Here is a 22071-nt window from a genome sequence, read left to right on the forward strand (position 1 = left end):
ATTCAATAAGCATTATTAAGCAAGGCCACCATGTTATATAAAACCAAGAAGAGATAATGGCAGTCCAAACCTATGTCATTTCAAAACACAAGGTCATATATAAAACAATATAGTGGAGGGACAGAAAATAATGAAAATCAGTGGAAAGGAAAATGGATGTGTAGAAAAGCTTGGCCAGGGGAGTGGAGCCAAGATGGCAGAGTAGAAAGACACACATATGCTGGCTCTCCCCACACAGCCCATAAAATACCTGTAGAGAGGGACCCTCAACAAATTCTGGAGCAGCAGAAGTGGAGAACAACAGAGTGCAGGAGATTTCCAGCCCAGGGTGACCTGAAAGGCCCACAGGAAATGTCTGTTGCACCAGACATGGAGCAGAGCCCAGCCCAGCCTTGGTCACTCGAGAACAGCCCTCAGGGGTGGAATCTCAGTAGCAGTGGTTTGCAGATCCCTCAAACTACAGGTGCCAAAGATCAGTGACAAGGTTTTTTCAGCAGGCCAGGAAGGGAGAAGGACCTTCCCATAGCTCCAGCTTTAGGCAGTGGCAGAAGAGGCCACATCAAGCAGGCAGCAGCAGTTCCCACAGCAGCCCCTACAGCAGCCTGCATCCATTGTAGGATCTTAAAAACCCTGGGGGCACTGAGCAGCCCATTCTTATCTCAGCCCTGTGTAGAGACACTGAGGGAGCTGATCTTTATCTCACACTGAATGGCAGCCCTGCCCATGCAGCTTATCTGAATTGACATTGCTGGCTTGGTGGAACTGGAGGCCAGGTGGCTGTGGAGAGGAAATTCTGCTAAGATTCTGGGCACAAAAATCTCTTCCTGCTCCCAGACCAGTACATGTTTGATTGTGCCACCTTGGAGGAACTGAGACCTTACAGATTCCAAGAGTATTCCCTACTCTTGACAAAAGACCCAAAAGTCAAGTAACTGGTTGGGAAAATGCTCAAAAAAGGGGTAAAAAAGACTATAGAAGTTTACTTTCTTGGTGAACAGATATCTTCTCCCATTCTTTCTGATGAGGAAGAACAATGCTTACCATCAGGGAAAGACAGAGAATTCAAGGCTTCTGTATCCCAAACATCCAAAATAAATATTCAATGGTTTCAGGTCATGGAAGAGCTCAAAAGGGATTTTGAAAAACAAGTAAGAGAGGTGGAGGAAAAATTGGGAAGAGAAATGAGAGAGATGCAAGAAAAGCATGAAAAGCAGGTCAACACCTTGCTAAAGGAGACCCAAAAAAATGCTGAAGAAAATAACACCTTGAAAAATAGGCTAACTCAATTAGCAAAAGAGGTTCAAAAAGCCAATGAGGAGAAGAATGCTTTCAAGAGCAAAATTAGCCAAATGGAAAAGGAGATTCAAAAGCTCACTGAAGAAAAGAGTTCTTTCAAAATTAGAATGGAACAGATGGAGGTCAATGACTTTATGAGAAACCAAGAAATCACAAAACAAAACCAAAAGAATGAAAAAATGGAAGAGAATGTGAAATATCTCATTGGAAAAACAAGTGACCTGGAAAATAGATCCAGGAGAGACAATTTAAAAATTATGGGACTACCTGAAAGCCATGATCAAAAAAAGAGCCTAGACATCATCTTTCATGAAATTATCAAGGAAAACTGCCCTGAGATTCTAGAACCAGAGGGCAAAATAAGTATTCAAGGAATCCATCAATCACCTCCTGAAAGAGATCCAAAAAGAGAAACTTTTAGGAACATTGTGGCCAAATTCCAGAGTTGCCAGGTCAAGGAGAAAATATTGCAAGCAGCTAGAAAGAAACAATTCAAGTACTGTGGAAATACAATCAGGATAACACAAGATCTAGCAGCTTCTACATTATTCCAGAAGTCAAAGGAACTAGGATTAAAACTAAGAATCACCTACCCAGCAAACCTGAGTATAATACCTCAGGGGAAAAAATGATCTTTCAATGAAATCGAGGACTTTCAAGCATTCTTGATGTAAAGACCAGAGCTGAAAAGAAAATTTGATTTTCAAAAACAAGAATCAAGAGAAGCATGAAAAGGTAAACAGCAAAGAGAAGTCAAAAGGGACTTACTAAAGTTGAACTGTTTACATTCTTACATGGAAAGACAATATTTGTAACTCTTGAAACTTTTTTCAGTATCTGGGTAGGTGGTGGGATTACACACACACACACACACACACACACACACAACACAGAGTGAATTGAATAGGATGGGATCATATCTTTAAAAAATGAAATTAAGGAGTGAGAGAGAAATATATTGGGAGGATAAAGGGAGAAATGGAATGAGACAAATTATCTCTCATAAAAGAGGCAAGTAAAAGACTTTTCAGTGGAGGGAAAAAGGGGGAGGTGAGAGAAAAAACATGAAGCTTACTCTCATCACATTCGACTAAAGGAAGGAGTAAAATGCATTCTTATTTTGGTATGAAAACCTATCTTACAATACAGGAAAGTGGAGAAGAAGGATAAGTGGGGGGGGGGGGGGATGATAGAAGGGAGGGCAGTGGGAAGTGGGAGCACTTAGAAGTCAACACTCTTGGGGAGGGACAGGATCAAAAGTGAGAATAGAAGAAATGGGGAGCAGGATAGAATGGAGGGAAATATAGTTAGTATTACACAACATGACTATTATGGAAGTCATTTGCAAAATTACACAGATATGGCCTATATTGAATTGCTTTCCTTCCCAATGGGGATGGGTGGGGAGGGATCGAGGAAGAGAAGTTGGAACTCAAAGTTTTAGGAACAAGTGTTGAGTATTGTTCTTGCATACAACTAGGAAATAAGAAATATAAGTAATGGGGTATAGAAAGTTATCTTGCCCTACAGGACAAAAGAGAAGATGGGGATAAGGGAAGGGAGGGATGTTAGAAGGGAGGGCAGATTGGTGGTAGGGGTAATTAGAATGCTCAGCATTTTGGGGCAGGGGGAGGGGAGAAATGGGGAGAAAATTTGGAACTCAAAATTTTGTGGAAATGAATGTTGAAAACTTAAATAAATAAATTTAAATACAAAAAAAAAAATAAAGTGATGTTGAATTTAAAAAAATAGAAAAGCTTGGCCAGATAGACTCAGAGGTACCAAGTTCAAGTCATTTCTCTTACTGTCTATATGGCCTTAGGAAAATGACAACCTCTCTGTGCCTCATTTTTCTTATCTTAAAATGAGGTTAGACTAGATAACCTCAGAAATCCCTTGCAACTCAGGATTTATGATCCCATGGCCTAGGTTTAATCTTAGCCCAGTTACTTACTACCTGTATGACCTTAGGAAAGTCATTTAATTTTTTTAGACTTGATTTTTCTCCTCTGTAAAATGAAGGAACTGGATCAAGGTCCATTCTAGCTTGTTTAAGAGGACAAATCAGTCAAATGAAGCTTGGAGAATATCTTTTCAAATTCAACCTCTGTGTGATTGAGCCTCTCTAAGCCCGAATTTCCTTATCTGTAAAATGGGGATAATAAACCTACCTTTGGATTAAATATGATAGTGTATATAAATTACTTTGCAAACTTAAAAGTACTACGTAAAAGTGAGCTTTTAATATTTTATTCTGATATTATGTCTCAGGTACCATTAGGTTCTAAGGAATATAAAGAAAAGAAAACATTTTAAAATTTAAAATAAAATTTAATGTAGTCTACAAAATGACATGACATGCAGTATGGCATAGTGGATGATGACGCCAGGACTTGGTTAGGTTAGAACATTGCCTCCGATCCTTGTTAGCTGTGTGAGTAGCTTAGTCTCTCTGAGTCTCAGTTTTCTCTTCTGTAAAATGGATGTAGTAATGACACCTACCTCACAGAGGGGTTCTAAGGATATAATGAGAAAATGTATAGAAAGCACATTGTAAATCACAAAATACTATTTATATTTCAGCTCTAATTATTAATCATCAGTGTATAAGGGTGGGAGTCACTTGAATAAATCATTCACCCTACTCTATCTAAAATGTGCTAAGATATTTACTGGGGCACGTGTGTCAGGTGAAAATATATATCAATTATTCAATAGGTGTGAATAAGTTGTAGATAGCATTGGGTGTGATAAGAAGTCTATTTGGATTGGCTGAGGGACTTGGTCATAGCATCTGCAGTCCGTTTAAAACCAAGGAAGTAGTCTGAATGCCTGGCTTTGGAGATGAGAAAGCACTCTGATTAAAACCTAGAGAATGAGTAGATTGGGGGTAGTGGATAGGGAGAGCAGCTAGGTAGCTTAGTGGATAGAGCACCAGACTTGGAGTCAGAAAGACCTGAGGTCAAAACAAGCTTCAGGCACTTATGTTTTATGACCCTGAGCAAGTCACTTAACCCTGTTTGCCTCAGTTTCCTCATCTGTACAGTGAGCTAGAGAAGAAAATGGCAAACCACTCCAGTGTCTTTGCCAAGAAAACCCCAAATGGGGTCAGAGAGAGTCAGACATGACCAAAACAACTCAGCAACAAGGGGATGAGAGAACAGAGTCTTGACCTCAGCTTCAGTCTTCATCTCTTCCTCTTCCCTCTAAGCTGGCAGAGAACTGGTGGTTTCAGAGGACCAAAGAATTTTGGACACCCCCACCACCCATTAGCAGCATCCTATCCCCTCAATGGGTGGTGACAATGTTGCATTTAATGCCCCAAAGCAGACTGGATGAAAATTCAAAACTTTATAAAAAGCCTAGCAAAGAGAACCCCCTCTCAAAAAATCCCAGCATATCATAATTAAAGGAAATATCTTAAGGGACTTCTAAGAGCTTTGAGTGTTCCCTTGGCCATGTTTACTCTCTAAGCTTGAAACCATTTTCCTCTGCAATCTGCATGTACTCTTAGTAAGTGTGTCATAGACCTTTAGGGTATTGTTTCTATCAACTATTCTTACCATATCATCTTAATAACCAACACAATAGAAAAACAAATTCTTGCTGACTATAAATTCTGATAATCATGTTGAAGAAACACATGAGTGGGGGTTTATGATGTATCTAATACTAGAAAAACCATCCCAAACCCTCAGGAGTATCCTAACTGCCCTGAGAAGTGGTAGCCTTACTCTGGGGACCCATCTTGCTCATGCTAATAGAGGTTTGAAGAATCACTTCAGTGCATGTGCTTATGAAGTATGTGAGTATATGTATTTGTCTGTGTGTACATAAAATTTATGCAAGGTAAATACAAAATAATTTCAACAGGGTTCTAGTAGGTAATAGACCTAATTATGAGTTCATACTTGAGCTGAGTTTTGAAAGGAGCTGAGGATTCTAAAAGGTGGAGCTAAGGGAGGAATTACATGCCAGGCTCAGGGTACAAGAACCCAGAGACAAGAGATGGAATGTTGCATATGAATACCAGAAAATAGGGCAGTTTGGTTAGAATGTAAAAGTATGGAGAGAGTAATGCATAATAAGCCTGCAAAGGTTGATAGCAACCAGATTGCTAAAGACTTTAATTGCCAAATAGAAAAGTTTGTAATTTATCCTAGAGGCTATAAAGAACCACTGGAGGATTTTGTTTTGTTTTGTTTTCCAGAAGGAAAGTTTCATGGTCATCTGTGCCTAAGAATGAATGTGTTTAAGATTTAGAATAAGACGTGGGTGCAGATCTTGTTTATAATACAATATACATGACTTGGCCAAGTCACTTTACCTTGCAAGCCTCAGTTTCTTCCCCCCTAAAATGAGGGAATTGGAGTGGAGGACTACTAAGTTCCCTTCACCTCTAAATTTATGATCCTTTGGTTACCGGGTTTGCCGGCTATTTGGTTGATGAATTGGATGGAAAAGGCAAGAAGTTATTCGATCTCCACAACATCTCTCAACAAATATAATATCAGGATTTGAGGTGGTGAACCAGATATAGATTCCTTAAGAAAGGAGAAATAATTCTCAAGGGAAAGTAGAGAAGCCCTGCTAGGAAATGAATAGGTTGAACTTCAAAGGAGGAGAGGTTTGCTGAATGGCAGCAGCAGAGAGAGAGCCCAAAGGTATGAGGGAGGAGCAAAGAGTGTTCCCCCTCCTGCTCCTGATCCAGCTTTAGGGAGCATGAGAGAAGGTGCACCAAGGACTAAGGAACATGGCAAAGGATAAAGAACCCTTTGAAAGTGAGTGCCAGAAGATGGCCAGAGTATAGGAGGGAGAGGTAGATAAAAGTAAATTTCTAAACATTAGAATGAAATTCCAAGCCAAACAAAGGAAAAAGGGTGGACTGGAACTGGATTAGGATTTGGATAGGAAGGGCTGAGGTAGATGGGGATGAGAGAATGGAAAGTGGTAGAAAAGGAAAGGTAATTTTCCTCTTACACAGTTAAAGATTAGGAAAAGTAGGATTTTGATAGCCATAAGAAAACAGGTGAAATGGAATATATCTGCCAGGGTTTCTATAGCATTCTTTTCTCCTGGAAAGCAGTGAGTTGTCATATAAATAATGTAAGTTTTCTATGTGTTATATGAGGAAGAGAAAAAAGACACTGGAAAATGAAATTAGGAAGAATTATTAGAATTAATTAAACACATATAGAAAAATCTGTCCCAGTGGCCTGATTTCAAAGGCATTCAAGACAAAATATTCGTGAGGGAAAATTTCTGAAAGGAGAAAAATAACATGAAGAGTATTATTACTAAGACAAAAGGGAAAAGAAGAAATCAGTAATTACTGACCCATATGCCTACTTAGTAATTTCTGTAAATTCTTTGTGATAATGGTTAATGTTTGTATTGTGCGTATTCTTGAAAAAATATATAAAAAACAAGCAAGCAGGCTTTCACAGGCAATTATCTACAGTAGGCCCCTTCACAGATACCCAACTGACTAAAATTTGTAGAGAATACAAGATCCCAGTGAACTAATTTTTTGATTTTTCTTTAAAAGCATTTCATTAGGTAAAAGAAAACTTATCCTCAAAGGAGACTCTCATATGGATGTATTAAGATCATAAAATTCTTTGTCTACAGATGCAACATTGCTCAACAATAACTGATCATCAATATTAAGTAAGGGGTATACTTCTGAAAGATTTTTGCCAGTTTCATGCATGTGTCCTACACAGACCAAAGGGAAAGATGTTGTCCTTATAGATGGTGAGATTCTCCTGATGTTCCCATTTGCAGTGATAGTCTTCTGATTATATTTATCCATGGAACATTACCTGACCTCCTCCCTGAGACTCATGAAGACCACCAAAAAAGACATTGACCTAGCAATAAATACAGGGAAAATTGGATGAAGATGTAGATATACATGCATGTATGCATGCATATGTACATGTATACATATACATACATATACATATACATGAATAAAGAATCACATGTTGTCCAGATCATGCCCTGCAGTTGCATAGGCAACATAGATGTACTAATCTGCGACACTTATCTTGAACATACGTTCATACGGACAATGAACTGGGCCCAGAATTGAATAGGGAGAGGAAATTTGAGATCAAATTTGAGAAACTGCATGGTATTTTCTTCCCAAGATGTTCCTTGACTTAAAAGACCATTTTTAAAACCTTCAGTATGTTTTTGATATCTCCTAGTAAAACTACATCTTGTGAATTATGGACTACCATGTTCTCAAATAAATCAAAATTACAAGTAATTCAAAAGGTAATAGAAAAGCACATGATAGATGTAAATAGACTGATGTTTACTGGTGATGACTCATACACTAAAAATTGTATAAATGCCATCAGGACATGCAGGACTAAATAAAGGAGGTGGGCTAGTCATGAATGGAGAATAAAGGATAGTAGATGGATGACTATAACGTTGTGCTGATATTTTCATGAAATATTAATAGACCAGCAAAAAAACCTTCCAAGACATAGAGCAGATGCTCTGGGGAGGATTTATATTTTTTTTAATTTTTATTCATTTATTTTCATTCATTCATTCATTTATTTAACTTTTAACATTCATTTCCACAAAATTTTGGGTTCCAAATTTTCTCCCCATTTCTCCCCTCCCCCACCCCAAAACGCCAGGCATTCTGATTGCCACTATCACCAATCTGCCCTCTCTTCTAACATCCCTCCCTTCCCTTGTCCCCATCTTCTCTTTTGTCCTATAGGTTCAGATGACTTTCTATACCCCATTACTTGTAGTTCTTATTTCCCAGTACCAAGAACAGTACTTGACAGTTGTTCCTAAAACTTTGAGTTCCATCTTCTCTTCATCCCTCCCTCCCCACCCATTCCCTTTGGGAAGGCAAGCAATTCAATATAGGCCATATCTGTGTAATTTTGCAAATGACTTCCATAGTAGTCATGTTCTGTAAGACTAACTATATTTCCCTCCATTCTATCCTGCCCCCCATTTCTTCTATTTTCTCTTTTGATCCTGTCCCTCCCCAACAGTGTTGACTTCAAATTGCTCCCTCCTCCCATTGCCCTCCCTTCCATCATCCTCCCCACCCTGCTTATCCCCTTATCCCCCACTTTCCTGTATTGTAAGATAGGTTTTCATACCAAAATGAGTGTGCATTTTATTCCTTCCTTTAGTCAAATGTGATGAGAGTAAACTTCATGTTTTTCTCTCACCTCCCCTCTTTTTCCCTCCACTAAAAAGTCTTTTGCCTGCCTCTTTTATGAGAGATAATTTGCCCCATTCCATTTCTCCCTTTATCCTCCCAATATATTTCTCTCTCACCCCTTAATTTCATTTTTTTAAGATATGATCCCATCCTATTCCATTCACTCTGTGCTCTCTGTCTCTGTGTGGGTGTGCATGTGTGTGTGTGTGTGTGTGTGTGTGTGTATGTGTGTGTATATGTGTGTAATCCCACCCACTAACCATATACTGAAAAGTTTCAAGAGTTACAAATATTGTCTTTCCATGTAGGAATGTAAACAGTTCAACTTTAGTAAGTCCCTTATGACTTCCCTTTGCTGTTTACCTTTTCATGCTTCTCTTCATTCTTGTGTTTGAAGGTCAAATTTTCTTTTCAGCTCTGGTGTTTTCATCAAGAATGCTTGAAAGTCCTCGATTGCATTGAAAGACCATTTTTCCTCTGAAGTATTATACTCAGTTTTGCTGGGTAGGTGATTGTTGGTTTTAGTCCTAATTCCTTTGACTTCTGGAATATCATATTCTATGCCCTTCAATCCCTTAATGTAGAAGCTGCTAGATCTTGTGTTATCCTGATTGTATTTCCACAATCCTTGAATTGTTTCTTTCTAGCTGCTTTCAATATTTTCTCCTTGACCTGGCAACTCTGGAATTTGGCCACAGTGTTCCTAGGAGTTTCTCTTTTTGGATCTCTTTCAGGCAGTGATCAGTAGATTCTTTCAATATTTATTTTGCCTCCTGGTTCTAGAATCTCAGGGCAGTTTTCCTTGATAATTTCATGAAAGATGATATCTAGGCTCTTTTTTTGATCATGGCTTTCAGGTAGTCCCATAATTTTTAAATTGTCTCTCCTGGATCTATTTTCCAGGTGACTTGTTTTTCCAATGAGATATTTCACATTCTCTTCCATTTTGTCATTCTCTTGGTTTTGTTTTATGATTTCTTGGTTTCTCATAAAGTCATTAGCCTCCATCTGTTCCATTCTAATTTTGAAAGAACTCTTTTCTTCAGTGAGCTTTCGAACCTCCTTTTCCATTTGGCTAATTTTGCTTTTTAAAGCATTCTTCTCCTCATTGGCTTTTTGAACCTCTTTTGCCAATTGAGTTAGCCTCTTTTTCAAGGTGCTATCTTCTTCAACATTTTTTTGGGGGTCTCCTTTAGCAAGGTGTTGACCTGCTTTTCATGATTTTCTTGCATCTCTCTCATTTCTCTTCCCAATTTTTCCTCCACCTCTCTACCTTGATTTTCAAAATCCTTTTTGAGCTCTTCCATGACCTGAAACCATTGAATATTTATTTTGGATGTTTGGGATACAGAAGCCTTGAATTCTCTGTCTTTCCCTGATGGTAAGCATTGTTCTTCCTCATCAGAAAGGATGGGAGGAGATATCTGTTCACCAAGAAAGTAACCTTCTATGGTCTTATTTTTTTTCCCTTTTCTGGGCATTTTCCCAGCCAGTTACTTGACTTCTGAGTTTCCTTTCCACACCCTCCTCACCTCTAGATCCACCCAGTTAGTGCTTGGGGGCTGAGAATCAAATGCTCCTTCCCAGCCTCAGGGCTTTGGGCAGGGGGCGGGGCTGCTATTCAGTGTGAGATTAAGTTCAGGTGCTCAGGTGGGGGCAGGGTGGCCACACGGGACTCAGTTCCCTCAGAGGGTTTATGCAGAGACCTTCAACAATGGATCCGGGATCCTGCCTGCTTTGGGAGCCCCTGTCTTCTGCTACCTCTGCTGCTGCCTCTGGAGGGGCCTGAGTTATGGAGACACCCCGCTCCCCTCTAGAGCCGAAAAGACTCTCTCACTGACCTTTGGTGCCTGTGGGTGGAGGGACCTGTGAGGCTGCTGGAGATTCTGTCCCTGGAGCCTGCTCGGATCTGCTCCCCTCAGTGCCATGTGGCCAAGGCAGGACTGGGCTCTGCTCCGGGTCTGGTGTGCGACGGACCTTTCGGGTAAGTTTTTCAGGTCTCTCTAGAACAGAAATCTTCTCCACTCCATTGTTCTGTGGCTTCTGCTGCTCCAGAGTTTGTTGGGAGTTCTTCTTTACAGATATTTTATGGGCTGTGGGTTCGGAGCTTGCATATATGTATCTTTCTACTGTGCCATCTTGGCTCCTCCCCCAGGAGGATTTATAGAAAGAAATGGATAAGAATCACAGAGGACAAGAGGGTATAGATGAGTTGAGATTTGTCCTAGTGGAAAGAGTACTCACTGATGAAATCATGGAGGTACTCATAAGTCTTAGGAATGTATTCCACCCTTTCATGTAGAATGAAAAGAGAAGACTCTGCTTTCAAGTAGCTTACCATATAAAAGGAGAAAATGTATACCTTAAAAAACCATGCAATAAAAGATGAATATGACATTCAAAAGAGCCATACAAGCAGTGTATTAAGATTAATTTGATGATGAAGAGATCACTTTTGTCTGTGGGGGAGGATAGAAGGGTAGGGAAGGCTTTGTGACAAGAATGGGACCAACTTTGACTTTGAAAGAAAGGAGGGTCTTTGACAGAAAGAAGATGGGAATAGTTCTTTGGATACAGAGGAGGAAATGGTATGCTCCTACAAGAACCCTATCCTGCTTTTCTTCTATCTACCTAGGTTTATACCTACTAGTCAGGAGATCAAAGTTGAGTCTCAGATCTGCCATTTAATTACTGTGTGACCCTGAGAAATCCCCTTCACTTATCTATTTAAAAGTTTCCTCTGAAAATGGGAGTCGTTAAACCTACTCACAACCATTTTTTTACTGGGATGTTGTGAAGATAAATAAAATACTGAGCCCAGTTCTCTCTCCTCTCCTCTTCTCTCTTCTCTTCTTTCTCTCTCTCCCTCCTTCCATCTTTCCCTCTCTCTTCCCTCATCTGTTTCTTTCTGTGTATATATGTATATACAAACTTGTAGAATATGTCAACATATATATATATATATGTGCATATATATATGCATATATAGTATAAAAGAAATACAAGAAAAATATATTTTTAAGTTCTAAAGCTAGAAATCAATAATATTGACTTTTAGATAGTCTCTGAATTACCAAAATATTCCTTCCATATCACAAAACTGAATAATCTTCTAATAAATATATACATAAAAAAAGTACAACCATTTTGCAGTGGAAATAGGAATAATGTAATAATTGTTTCTTTAAAATTATCATTTGAAATCTTTATTTTATATCAATGAAAACATTACTTTCTGTAATAATCTTTCAGAACCTCATTAATAAAAACAGAGGAAATAATACTTGCATCATTATAGGATCTGAGAAAGCTTTTCTGTTTTCTTTTGGGGCTTGTTCTTTTTGGAAATAAATTGGATTCTCTTCTGGACCTTTTCCTTTCCCTTTCTGGGACCCCCTTCCTTTTCTGGAATCTTATATTCCTGGAATCATCACACTAGAAACTTTTACCACTCTAACTTGTTAGTCAAAAAAGGTTCCACCCTTTCATGTAGAACTTCTCGTCTTTTTCCTTATCCATCCTTATCCATGCTCTAAAGCATGGGGTGACGATAGACTCATAAATCTCACTTATCAAAACTAGGATGAGTGAGTAGAGGCAGCCAGGTGGCACAGTAGATGGAACCCTGGGCCTGCAGTTAGGAAGTAGAGTTCAAATCAGACTTCAGACATTTACTAGCTGTGTGACCCTGGGAAAGTCACTTAAACTGCCTGCCTCAGTTTCCTCAATTTTGTAAAATGAGGATAATAGCACTTACCTCACATTGTTGTTTTGAAGATCAAATGAAATAATATTTGTAAAATACCTAGCACAGTACCTAGGACACAGTAGGTGCTTAATAAATGCATATTCCCTTCCCTTTCCCTTGGCATAATTAGGTGCAGAGTCATATAGGTAGCTTTTCATAGGACCCTCATAGAAACTTTTCCTTCTGCCATGACTTGAAGACCTTTGGATCTAAGGCTCTGGTTATGTCCTTGTCTATATCCCTTTATCACATTTTCCCCTTCTACTTTGGAGAGGTTGTTGCCCCGGTTTGGGATTGTTGTCATAACATCTTTACCTTCCTGTCCCAGTGTGCCTATTTTAGCACAGAGTAAGCACTTAATACATGCTTTCTCTTTCTCTCTCCCTCTCCCTTCCTCCCTTCCTCCCTCTCTCTCACTTTCTCTCTCCCTCTCGCTCTCACTCTTGCTTCTCCCCCTTCCTTCTCTTCTTTGTCTCTCTGTCTCTCTCTCTATTTCTCTTCTACCCTTCAATGTCTCCAGTTAAGCTATCTTGTAAATGATTTAAAATATAATAAATGAAGGCCTTTGATTTCAGTATTGACTGACAGGTCTAATTCTTAAACACTCCCATGACCACTGGATCTGCCTGCAATGGTCATCTTGTTATACAGTTCTGAGGAAAACTTTCTAAATCCTAAAGCATCATATAAACGTGAAGCATACACCCTTGTCCAAGTCAGTTAATTCACCTCAATGTGGTACCTATACCGTATATTTGTGAGGTGTTTTTTTTAACAGCACAGAACAGTATGAACAGTTCCTCTAGCAACCAGTGTACTACAAAACATTATTTAATAAAACAATATGTTTTTCATGAATCAAAAATCATAGCAATTAGATTTTGCATTTACATTGTTCCAATTTAATTAATTCTTCTAATTTACAAGAAGCATAGAATGCTTTATCGTTAATTCTGGTCCTAGAATCAGTCTTAGTAGTATCCTTTGAGACAGGAGGGCACAGTTATGGTAATTCAAACTTGGGGGAAGAATGGTTCAGATTGGTGACCTGACCTTTCCAATGGGGACAAAGATGTGTTATGAGAGTAATCTAAAGAAGAATGCCTAGTTAAAAAAGATCTAGCCAATTAGCAATGAAGCAAAACTCCTCACCTGCTGGCAAGGGGAAGCAGATCTTTGAAAAGATAATAATAACATCTTGCATTTGTCTACTATTTTATCCTCACAAAATTTTTTTCGTATATTATCTCATTTGAGCAACACATCAACCCCATAGGCTAGGTAATTGAGAGTGTTATTTCTCCCATTTTATAGCTGAGGAAGATGAGGCTCAAAGAGCATAAAGGGCTGGTCCAAAGTCACACACCCTGTAAGTGGAGGAGCCAGGATTGAAACTGATTCTAAATACAGCTCTCTCTCTGCAATCCTCATGAGTTAGTCTGGGGGATTCAGATTCCCCACTTTTCCCAAGGCTATTAAAAAATAACATGCTTCAGTTTGTATTCTAACAACATCAGTTCTTTCTCTGGAGGCAGATAGTACTACTGCTTCTTCATTAATCCTTTGGGGTTGTCTTGGATCACTGTATTGCTGACAATAGTGAAGTCATTCACAATTCTTCGTTGAACAATATTGCTGTTACTATGTTGTTACAATGTTGCCCTGGTTCTATTCGCTTTGCATCATCAGTTCATGAAAGTCTTTCCAGGTTTTTCTGAAATCATTCTTCTTGTCATTTCTTATAGCACAATAATAATCTGTCACAACCATATACCACAACTTGTTTAGCCATTCCCCAATTTATGGGCATCCTTTTGATTTCTAATTCTAAGCCATCACAAAAAGAGTTGCTATAAATATTTTTGTACAGATAGGTTCTTTTCCCTTTTTTGATTTTTTTGGGATATAGACCTAGAGGTGGTATTGCTGAATCAAAGGGTATGCACATTTTTATAGCCCTTTGGGCATATCCAAAGGTATTTATATTAGGAGGATATGAAGGTACTTTTGTGGGCAGGGATGGGCAGCTGTTTTATTAAGATCGTTGTCATGATCCCATGCATTTATCTGTAGCCACAGACATGCATCAAATTCAACATACATTTGTTGAAATTTCAGGAAGAAGTAAAAGAAATCTCTGAGATGTTAATAAGACTTTCTATTTTCAGTAACTGTCAGTTATACCTAGAGAGGTCTTCTGTGTCTAGTCAATATTTTTGCTCCCAGCACATGTCAATTGCCATGCCTGTCTGAATTCCTATTACGCCAACATTCACCCTGGTCACCTACCTCAGGCTATGTTCTAACCACCTCCTCTGGATTCATTTCTATGGAACAAATGTATAACCTATTGAGGACTGCTTTTCTCAGACAATGAATACTAAGAAATGAAACAATTGTATGGAAAATAAACAAGTATTATGCTGAAAAGGGAACTGAATTGTGGGATTGGCAAATATAATTTTGCATGTTTTAAGTAACTTCTTTTAGGGAACTTAGAACTTGGAAAAATTAATGAAGTAGCAAGTGAATTCATTTTACTGAACTCCAGGTCTAACATTTTTCTAGATTGTAAGCATCTTGAGAGCATTTATTTTACACCTTTCCATAGTCCCCATTGTGCTTAGTAGAGGGCTGAGCTCATGGTGCCACTCAAATGCGTAATGATTGATTTTGTAGATGCAAGAAGTGACATGATACAAGAAAATGAGAGCTGAATTTGGACTCAGAATCTGGGGTCGAATCCTGGTGACATCATTTACTAGCTGTAGGACTTTAGACAAGTTAATTGACCTCTCTGGGCCTTGCTTTCCTCTTCTGTAAAAGGAGGAGTTGCCCTAAGTGACCTCTAAGATTCCTGTGTGCTAGAAAGCAGCAACTAGAATTGTAAATATCAATAACTCTGCCTAGAGCAAATTTAGGGGTACTGTATGCCAGGAGAATAGAGTCCCTGAGAAAGAGGTGAAAGTTCACAAGGATCCAAAGGTCAAAGAGTGATTGAGCTTAAGAGAAGGGTGTCGATACTTTCTTAACAGTGTGAGGGAGGCCCTTGGTAAAATGTAAAACTGTGAAAATGTGAACCTTTCTTTTTAATTAAAATAGTATTAATAATAATGAGTAGAAATTATACTGAATAAACTATTCACATAGTATTACTATTATCTCCTTTCCCCGGGAATTTCAAAGAAGCTTATGATAGGATTTTTTTTTTTAAAAGGAGTCCAATTTTTTTTTTCCTTTTAGAATATAACAAAACAAGAGAGTTTGTAGACATGATATCTATTGTGTAAAGCCAGGAATACCTGTTGAGTAGACTCAATTATCTGTGCAGCCAATTTCTAGTCTCATGTTGGTTTTTCCTATCATTCATCACAGTTGCAGGCTGCCTCCTACTTCTGTAGGTCAGTATGTACTCAGGGAAGACAAAGTAATTTTAATATTAGCCAAAGGGCAGCGTAATTAGGATACTAAATTTGAAGATGAAAAAATCACATTATACATTCCAAGTCCAAATCCAAATAATTCTTGAATTCCTTCCTAATCTGAATTACTTGAACCTTACTTTATATCTTAGTGGTATACATACATACATACATACATATATATGTGTATATATATATATACACACACACACACACACACACACAATGGGAATTTGACTATTTCTAGATAATGCAGAAGGAAATCTTTTTGTCTTAAATTAAGTAGTTTATGTTTCATTTTCCATGATGATCACTCAACTCTATTTTTCAAATCATCTTGGTAGCTAATTTTTTTTATTTTAAAAATGAAATGCATTTATTAAAATGGAAAACATGATATCATTTTAGAAGAGATATCAGAAGGCAGTCCAATCGCTCTCTACATTATGAATTACATTTTTATGCTCAATTTAAAAGAAATTTGCTCTTGTTCTCTGAGTGGGTGGTACCTTAGTGGATATATTATCTTGATCAATTGCTGCTGCTGGAGTGCAGAGCCTACCTTCCAAGGGGCCCTGCTACTACAAATGATCCAGCATTGCGCACTGAGTATGCTGGAAGGTTTTTTCTTGAGGGGGGGAGAGGGAAATGGAGATATTCTCTGTGACGCTTGTCCAGCCATGACCTGGGTATTGGTTTGACTATAATTGTTCTAAGGGGCTACTGGTAGGTAATTATTGAGATGTTATAAATGTAACATTGAATAATTGCTTGCTGTCAAGGTCAAATGATTCAAAATTTTCAAAAAATAACTGAATACATAACCTCCTTATTTGAATGAGCAATTTTATATGTAGTATAATGAAGATCTACAGGATTCGATAGTTTTTTATCAGATGGAAACTATTTTTGCCAAATAACCTCTACTTAATAGAAAATTTGTGGCCTCTTCCCCACTGACTTTTAATTTTGATATATATATTAATTAAGTGATTAAAAAAATTCTTCCTCTCTCTTCTCCACATCCCTTACTACTCCCCATTCTGTCTAGGATTTGAGTTTTTTAGAAAAGCAACAAAAGATTGACTTCTAATTATTTTATGGGAAAGTATGTGGTAAAAATAAATGCAGTTTAAAAACAGAATAAAAATGAAATTTTTTTCACAGGTTTTTTCAAAATGGTAGGAAGACCTATCAACAAAGCAATCAACAACTACTTATTAAATACTTTTTATAGCTCTTTTAATATGTAATCTATTTTTTTCAGTTTTTAACATTTGTTTCCACTAGAATTTGAATTCCCTATTTTCTCCCCATTTCTCCCCATGCCCACTCCAGGAGAGCATGCACTCATCTACCCCTTCCCCCAGTCTGTCCTGCCTTCTATCACCCCCTCTTCTTCCATCCTCCTCCCCTTTGTTTCTCTGTAGGGCAAAATAAATTTCTATACTCCATTGACTATACATCTTATTTCCCAGTTCCATGCAAAAACAATTTTAATATGCATTTTTAAAGCTTTGAGTTCCATATTCTCTCCTTTCCTCCTTCCCCACCCACCCTCATTGAGAAAGCAAGCAATTTGATATAGGTCATACATATGTAGCCATGCAAAACACTTCCATAACAGTTATGTTGTGAAAGACTAACCACATTTCCTTCTGTCTTGTCCTGCCCTCCATTTATTCCATTCTCTTCCCGACCAGTCACCCCACAATAGTGTTTGCTTCTGATTATCCCTTTCCCTAATTTTCTGTCCCTTCTATTATCTTCCCTCTCTAATCCCCTTCCCCACTGCCTTCCTGCAGGGTAAAATAGATTTCCACACTCATTTGAGTGTGTTACTCCCTCCTTAAGCCAAGTTCCAAGTGAATAAGGCTCACTTATTCCCTTTTATCTCCCCCCTCTTCCCCTCCATTGTAAAAGTTCTTTCTTACCCCTTTTATGTGAGATGACTTACTACATTCTACCTCTCCCTTTCTCTTTCTCCTAATATATTCCACTCAACAGTAAATTATATTTTTTAGGTATTCTCCCTTTAAATTCAGCTTACCCTGCTCCCTCTGTCTATGTATGTATGTATGTATGTATGTATATGTATATATATACACATACATACACACATATATACACATATATATATACCTACACATATACATACACATATATAATATACACATACACACCCATACCTCCCTCCTACACACATGTATTCCCTCTAACTACTCTAATACTGAGAAAGATCTCATGAGTTACATATATCATCTTTTCATGTAGAAATGTAAACAGTTCAACTTGAATGAGTTCTTTATGGCTTCTCTTTCTTGTTTACCTTTTCATGTTTCTCTTGATTCTTTTATTTGAAAGTCAAATTTTCTATTCAGCCCTTGTCTTTTCAACAAGAATACTTGGAAGTCCTCCACTGAAATTCTACTTTTTTTCTCTGAAGTAATATACTTTTGCTGGGTAAGTGATTCTTGGTTTTAATCCTATCTCCTTTGACTTCTAGAATATCATCTACCAAGCCCTTTGATCCCTTAGTGTAGAAGCTGCTAAATCCTGTGTTATCCTGACTGTATTTCCACAATACTTGAATTATTTCTTTCTGAATGCTTGTAATATTTTCTGCTTGACCTAGGAACTCCGGAATTTGGTTACAATATTCTCAGGAGTTTTACTTTTGGGGTCTCTTTCAGGAAGTGATTGGTGGGTTCTTCTCATTTCTACTTTACTCTCTAGTTCTAGAATTTCAGGACAGTTTTTTTTGATAATTTCTTGAAAGATGATGTCTAAGCTCTTTTTTTATCATGCTTTTCAGGTAGGCCAATAATTTTTAAATTATCTCTCCTGGATCTATTTTCCAGGTCAGTTGCTTTTCCAATGAGATATTTTACATTGTCTTCCATTTTTTCATTCTTTTGGTTTTGTTTTATAATTTCCTGATTTCTCATAAAATCCTTAGCTTCCATCTTCTCCATTCTAATTTTTAAAGAACTATTTTCTTTAGTGAGCTTTTGGACCTCTTTTTCCATTTGGTCAGCTCTGCTTTTTAAGGCATTCTTCTCCCCATTGGCTTTTTGGACCTCTTTTGCCACTTGGGTTAGTCTATTTTTAAAGATGTTATTTTCTTCAGCATTTTGAGTCTCCTTTAGCAAGCTATTGACTCACTTTTCATGGTTTTCTTGCATTGTTCTCATTTCTCTTCTCAGTTTTTCCTCCACCTCTCTTACTTGATTTTCAAAATCCTTTTTGAGCTTTTCTGTAGCCTGAGACCATTTCATATTTTTTTGGAGGTTTTAGATGTAGGAGCCTTGGTCTTGCTGTCTTCCTCCAGGTGTATGCTTTGGTCTTCCTCTGGTTGTATGCTTTGATCTTCCTTATCTGAAAGGATGGAAGAAAATACCTTTTCACCAAGAAAGTTGCCTCCTATAGTGTTATTTTTTCCCCTTCTTGGGCATTTTCCCAGCCAATTACTTGACTTTTGAGCCCTTTGTCAAATGGAGGGTATACTACCCTCAGAGGTTTTGTGCAGCTGTTCTTTGAGATATCTCTAGGGACCTATAAGTTCTCAATTTCTCCAAAGTGGCATAAGCAAGGGAGAGGTGTTTACTCCTCTCTTGCCCTGTGTTCTAGACTGTGAACAACCACAAGCACTCTTTTCTGCCCTGGAACTGCAAGTAGGATTCCCTCTTCACAGCCGCCACCAGATCTGTCACACCAGCACTCCTCCTCACCCCAGGACCACCACTCAGAACTGAGACTCAGATCAGCCACTTGATTCCCCCACTGTCTATAGGCTGAGAGCCCCAGATGTGGCCACTGCTGCCATCCTCCTTATTAAATCCTTTTTAAAAAAATATCAGATATTGTATTAGGTGCTAGTAATGCAAAGTAAAAATGCTATGTCCTTGCCTGTAAGGAGCTTCCATGACCCTCTGGGTTACTTCTGGAAAAGTGAGCTTCCTCTGAGGTTGTCTAGAGTGTCTATGAGATCAGCCATATACTGTCATTGAAAAAACAATAGCTGCGCCAGATGACTGGGCAAAATGATTTCTTCACAGATTTTCTATGCAACAATTTCTTTAGATTTGCTTTTGTTGTGATAATGTTTATGCAGTTTTCTGACAGTTCTTTTACAGTTATTCACTTTGTTTTAATTATCATGAAAATTGTTTTAAAAGCTCAGAGTCCAAGGAATTAACCTTGGAGGGTCATGGATTAATCAATGGAAAGGGGTCTAGCATTTTTGAGTTTCCTCATCTGTAAAATGAGCTGGAGAAGGAAATGGCATACCACTCTAGTACCTTTGCCCAGAACCGCCTCCCCCCCCCCAAATGATCATGAAGAATTAAATATAACTGAAATTGACTAACCAACAACAATGACAATTCTTGAGTGGTGTCATAGAATGTTGCTCTGAATGTTGCTTATGTCACAGCTCATATTGCAAATGGTCTGAGATCTTGGGAACAAAGACCAAATAATGGTTTGGTGATGCTCCCTGTCTTTGTAACAAGGTTAATCAACACTGTATCTTGGACAACACTCTCTGAGCCCTTCCCATTCTTTGGAACATGTCTTCATCAGAAGTTAGGTGACCCAGACACTAGGAAGAAATTAGATCAGATAGTGAACCTGGGTGAATGACCATTTTGATGACTCCCTATTCTCCCTACCATGACCTTGGGGAGTCTGTTTGCTCCAATTCTCTGTTTTCATATGGGGTTTAGGTAAAATGGGCTCCAATAGGAGTTCTATTAATTTGTAAGATGATAGTTTAATCTGCTTTAAGCTGCAGAATATTTCATAAAAGGAAAGTAAAATTACAGAGAAAGGCCAAATAGCTACTAATACTTGCAGGAGAGAATAAGGAATAAATGTTTAGGACTTGGATATGTAGTTCTATTGTGAAAAATAAGCTTTCATTAACTCAGGAAGGCTCCCTTTATGTCCTATACAAATGGACATGCTCAATAAATATTTGTCATTAATAATGAGGATAAAAAAATTTACATGCTGACTACAATGGGATTTTAGATTTATCTGGTGATCTCATTTCTACTCACAGATAACTGAGGGACTATATTTAAATTGAGGGAATCTTTCTCATGATTTTCCCTACACATATTAAGAAGAACAACAACCCTATTCTTTTTTAAGGGGTATAGTGTTATTAGCAAATGGTTATGTGCTCTAACAGAGTAGGGTCTAGTGTTGTGATTTCCTCTATACCTTTTTCTACAACAGTTTTGTGAATAATACCTTTAAAAAGGTACCTAGAAGCAGCTAGGTGGAGCAGTGGAAAGATTTCTTGACCTGGAATCTAGAAGACTTATGTTCGAATCCATCTTCAGACACTTATTAGTTGCCTTAAGACAAAGAAGAAACTCCTAGAAAGTGGTCTTGGGGGCTCTCCAGGGCACTCTGCCTCTGGGACACCCTCCCTCTCTTAGAAGAAACCAAGTAAATAACTTTGCCTGAACCATGAGTATTTAAAAAAAATAATTCACAAACTTTCCTTAGTCCTCACTGTGAATCTTCATCTAGGTTCACCAACCCTCCTACCTTAATACAAAATTTCTCTCTCTCTTTTTCTCTTTCTCTTCTCTCTCTCTCTCTCTCTCTCTCTCTCTCTCTCTCTCTCTCTCTCTCTCTCTCACTCTCTCACCGTATATATACATATGTATGTATGTATGTATGTATGTATGTGTATTACAAACACACTATATAAAGAGAGGTTCCCTAGAATCCCTTGGGCACACTTTCTTTTCCATTAGCCCTGCCAATCCAAATGCAACCATCTAGGCCTTCCAGAATATAAGCCCCTCTGCTCACTACATATGCTTTAGCTTTCCATCAAACCACATCCTCAACTTCCCCACCAAACTATAATCACCATTATTGAGAACTATAGCTCTTTGGTGAAAGTACTACCCTGTAGCCACGTGGAGTTGGCAGTCCTTGCCTCTCCTCCTCTTCCTGACTCACCACTGTTCACTGTTATCTGGAAATAAGTCCATCAAGAAGCTGCTCCATTGCCATGGCATTCAAAGACTCTAGCAAGACACTTGTGGAGCCGGAAGTGGCCATTCACCAGATCTGTATCAGCCTCAGCATACTCAACATGAAATCACTTAAGAAAGTGCATACTGAGCAAATTAGAGGAGTCAAAGAAAATAACTTGAAAGTGAAGGGACCTGTTCGAATGCCCACTAAGACACTTTGAATCACAACTAGAAAAACTCCTTGTGGTGAAGGTTCAAAGTTTTGAGATCAGTTCCAGAAGAGAACCCACAAACACCTTATTGATTTGCACAGTCCTGAAATTGTTAAACAGATCATTTATCATCAGCACTGAACCAAGTGTAGAAGTTGAAGTCACCATTGCAGATGCCTAA

At 38.2% G+C, this 22071-nt stretch overlaps 1 pseudogene; it reads left to right on the forward strand.

Moving 5' to 3' along the window:
* The first annotated feature begins 21713 nt into the window (after nt 1–21713).
* LOC140523787 (small ribosomal subunit protein uS10-like) lies at nt 21714–22071 on the forward strand (annotated as a pseudogene).

Source organism: Notamacropus eugenii, chromosome 2 (assembly GCF_028372415.1).
Source record: "Notamacropus eugenii isolate mMacEug1 chromosome 2, mMacEug1.pri_v2, whole genome shotgun sequence".
NCBI classification, from domain to species: domain Eukaryota; kingdom Metazoa; phylum Chordata; class Mammalia; order Diprotodontia; family Macropodidae; genus Notamacropus; species Notamacropus eugenii.